The sequence below is a fragment of the Triticum dicoccoides genome, chromosome 2A, assembly GCF_002162155.2.
Source record: "Triticum dicoccoides isolate Atlit2015 ecotype Zavitan chromosome 2A, WEW_v2.0, whole genome shotgun sequence".
In the NCBI taxonomy this organism is placed as follows: Eukaryota; Viridiplantae; Streptophyta; class Magnoliopsida; order Poales; family Poaceae; genus Triticum; species Triticum dicoccoides.
The window spans coordinates 2,783,860-2,788,577 of record NC_041382.1 but is presented as its reverse complement, the minus strand read 5'-3'; the positions used below and the strand labels follow the sequence as shown (position 1 = coordinate 2,788,577).

The window sequence follows — 4,718 nt, the reverse complement described above, 5'->3', positions numbered from 1 at the left end:
CCCACACATCCATTCCAAATTTATCCTTGTTTCACTCTTCACCATTTATTCCTTGCACTTATTATAGTATGGTAATGCCCATTCCCACAAATCTTAAGTCACAACATAACATTTATTTGAAAACACCATAGAAATAGCTTAGTGCTTACAGGCATTACATACAATCATCAAACAATGCATTATTGCTATGATACAAACACTACATATGGTAATATATGGAGTATGATGTATTGTTTATATATAAAGAGTTAAAGGCCATGATAATCTGCTACCATATATGTTTGAATTAATCAAGCATCCATTGGATGCACATATACTGAGTCCAATGTCCCTTTGACCGAATAGCCGAGGGTGTATCCGTCATCATGCTTGTATAGGAAATCCGTCACCCGTGCGAGATTGGCCACTCTTGATAAGAATGCCAATGGATAAACCATCGGCTGGATGCAGCTCTCACATATGTCCATCCAAGCTTGCTCCACTACTTCATTAAGCTTTTCATTTGCCTCCTCTACCGTGCACCTGTTTTCATTCATGCAGGTCTGCACGGTGGATACCATATGCTGCGAAGCTTGTTCCCGCTTTAATGATAGAAAATATTTTTTGTAAGGTCAAATATTATATTTATAGTGCAAAACTGCTATCAGGTTTGGTAGAGAAATTATTTACCTCGTGGGACACAATGTCATTCATCACACGGGCGATGATGCAGACGGCTCTGATGATTGTTGGGTATGCCCAAGCCCATTGTATAGTCTCACTTGACGTGATGTCTCCCATTAATAGGAACGCAATGTTTGATATTTGCATACATATAGTGCTTGGCGCAGAGATTTTTAGGTGCTCTTCGAGGTTCGCTGGAACATACTTCTCCTCCCGCCATTTCACCTCCGCGTGGTAGCAGTTTGCCGCATCAATAAACTACAAAAATCCACAGAAAATTCTAATCTCAGTATGTATTTAAGTTATCTTTAATATCCTTTTATGGTCTTTCCCACACCAGTCGATACCACAACTCTAACGTTTTTTTTCTTATGTTGAATCATAAATTGAACTTAATGTGAACAATCTTTGAACAAAAAATTGAAACATGACCTACATATATTTTTTGCAAGCGTCCAACACATATACCGATCATGACCACAAAAAACTTAATGCAAAAATGTAACTACTTGACTAATGTGCATGACATCATGAGGTGACATGATTTGCATGGATAGATTAATGCAAAAATGTAACTATTTGACTAATGTGCATGACTAATGTGCATGACATCATGAGGTGTAACTTATGGGTATATGCATGACTTATGATCTCACATAATTTCATTCTGTACTTGTAAGAACCAAAATCATTTATGGCATCCAACAAAAAGGCAGCAAAATAATCTCACGAGAATCATCCACATCTGATCACAACAAAAAGAAAACGGACAACTGCAACATTCAAAAGTTGCCATTGACACATTAATCCCTCTATCCGACTCCAAAAGAGACATCGATCCATGCTGGTTGGCAACTTCTCTGACAAGGCCAGCTCCTCCTACGCGTTGCTACAGACAACAGGCCCAAGCGGTCCAAGAGCTCAGCAACATCCGGCCCAACCTCCATAGTTGTTCGAATCTGGTTGGCCCCAAGCACCACTGGTTGGGCCGGGGGACTTGTTGGAACTATGGAAAGTGAAAGTGGTGAGAGATTAGGAATCAGACAACAGCTCGCCAGTGGGTTTGTGGGGCCTGCATGTCGTTGCTGAATATGGGTGTAGTACAATTGAGGAAGAGAATGTGGGAATGAGGAGGAAAGGGATTGCTTTTTTTCTTTTCTTTTGGGAAGTGGCTTGAGTTGAGTAGTGCATAAGGTATGCATCCTAAGTGGAGGTGAAGATCTAGCATGTGCAATTCATCGCCTCATCAATATTATTTCCCCATCAATAATGACCAACATGACTAACAGTTTGTACTTGCTTGAAACATACTATTCTTGAGATGAGATTTTTTTTATTGATGGCTAGATTTTAATTGTGGAAGATATTTACTAATTTTGTCTCACATAAAATTTTAGTCAAGTATACTAGAGATATGATATGTAATTACCAGTTTTTCACCAATTCAGCGTGTTTGTTTTTCTGAAGCTTCAGATCCTCTTCAATCTGATTTATGGAAGCAACTGTACCCTTGTAGAAAGGCCTCATGTATGCTGGGGCTTGCTCAACTGCATGCTCGTCCCACCTGTTGTTTTGAAGCCAATTACAGTACATATATGCTTACATATGGTGTGCTTAAAATTAGTTACAAGTGATCTAATGAAAATAGAATGGAAAGTGTCGTGGCAAAAGTCAACCTGTTTATTGCTGCAGTGAACATGTTGCTTTCTTCTGTGGTGCTATAATTATCATAGAAGTCGTCAAAAACTGAGACAAGCGTAAACAGCTTTGTTAGCACGATTCTTGGGTATGAATAATGAGGCTCAAAGAGAACTCCCATCATCCAAACGTGAATCTCAACCATTCGATTGCGCGCCCAAGTTAGATGAGTTTGGATGTCAAATCCGTTCCACCATCTGTAAAAGAACATGTGAATATGTCTCCAACTAATAATAGTTAATCCATAATATCTAAAGGTGTTAAAAGTACTGGAGATCCTTACATGGTAAGATCTTTCAGCTCGTCGCAGTACAGACCTTGCACGAGGTTGTAGTCCAGCTTTGCAAACTCAAGTATGGTCTCATTCCTTATAGAATTTTTTTTTGTAGGCCGAGATGTAGCGCTTTGTTTCAACTCTGTTAGTCCCCCTGAAAAGTGGAGTTTCCAGGCTGTGTCTAATTTCGTCTGCAATGGTCGTGTCCAAATTGTTAACAATAGATTTTAGGATCTTCTTTGTGGAACTCATGGCAATGTCAAGTATCTTTTCTCCATGGGTTCTGAGATATGCAGCATTGTAGAGGCCCAACAGAGATGTAGCATCAGTGCTTCCAATATTTCCATCGTCGTCTATAAACTTGGAAAACACATCTGCATATATATTTACATCCAAATATTTAGGTAACTAAATAAATAATAGATTTTTGCAAACAATATATATACCATTGCACGAGTTCAATTCGTAATACCGTAACTCATATCTGCAAATATAATTTTTTTTGTACCACAACATTTACCCGTAGAAGTGTACGTACCAGAAGATACACAGTAACCATGTTTCCTGAGCAAGTAAAACTGCAGGGAAGCTGTACGGAGGTCCAAAAGTTCAATATTTCCATCATGTATATCAGACAAAAGTTCATCTCTTTTCCATAGTGATAGTCAACCCCAATACGCTGCAACGTGTCGACAAGCTCCAGCTTCTGAGGTAGGTCAGAGCATTTGGCAGTGTCTATTATGATTTGCCTCACCTCTTCCTTTTTAGCTTCAGCCGTGCCCTCCATGGACCGATACTGCAGAGACACATTGCTGTTTGATGAGATGAAAAGGACATAGCTTGTTGCGGAGTGCCTTTAGGAAATACATGTGAGATGGAACTCTTACCTGTTGTGGGGTACATGGCTTGTAGTCGAGGAAGAAATCGCCCCATTGGCTTGCCGGGTAAGGCCGGGGCTTGTGCACATCGTCCTGTACCAGAGGAGGTATAGAGTTTTTGGTTGCCATTTGCACGGCTAGGATTTGTCACTGGGTCTATGGCTATGAATGTACTGATCCCATGCTTTATATAGTGAAAGCATCGTGAAGGGATCAGTGCATGGCTCAGAGCAACACAAATATATTCAAACAACATTAATTGTTTTTTTAATGCTCGGCTAGTAAACATGCACAAGTACGACTTTGCAAAACCACCTTGCCCAGAGACCAGATTACAATGCCCACAATTTTTTTCTAGTCCTGAAGGAAAAAGGACAATGGAAGACCAGTCATGGATGGTGACATACTATGGCTGAAGAAGATTGCTCTGGGTGCAATGGCGAAATTGTGGGTGCATGACTTGACACGCTAGAGTTCAAATCATGATGCTTAAGTTTATTCTGTGCATGCCTCTTTAGATTATGTTTCTACTAAATCTATCTCATTGCTATTCCGTCAATAGCTAATCATATACTACAATATTAATACTTCGCTCGCCGTATTCTCTTTCAAAGATTGCTGCAGACCACGCTTTCTCAAAGATCGCTGGAGACCATGCTGCAGTTGGCTAGAAATCTATATGGACCAACCAATGTGTAGGGGTGAACACAACAGATAGGGTTGTCTTAATTTATCTTTGTTATTTTATTTATATTATATGTACTCCCTAAAGTTAATACAAAGTTGAGCCACTTATTTTGCGACAGAGGAAGTTCTATTTTATATATGATGCCACCTTTTGGTGAGAGTGAAACCATATGTTAGATAGTGATGATGCCATTGATTACGTGATGGTATTATATCACGTGGAGTAGGTGTACGTACATGGATTGACCACCAAGTCAAATGAAGGCTGGCGGCTTAAGCATTTAATATGGGATACAATTAGCTAATTACAGGGCCAAGCTAAGATCATTAGGTCACTCATTCCCCCGCCTAGCTAGGTAGCTCCAGACAAGTTAAATTAGTTCCCTCGGAATAAATGGATGATGATAAAGCCGCTGGAAAGTTGGTGTTCTTTATCCAGTTGTATTTTTGTGCAAATAACTTCATGCAGTACAATTCCACTTTAAAACCCTGTGTTCGCTTGAAGGTGTAACCAAGTA

General features: G+C 39.7%; 1 pseudogene; it reads right to left on the bottom strand.

Annotated features, from left to right (window-relative positions):
• Positions 1 to 290: 290 nt before the first annotated feature.
• On the bottom strand, positions 291 to 3,642 carry LOC119352592 (annotated as a pseudogene).
• Positions 3,643 to 4,718: the final 1,076 nt, after the last annotated feature.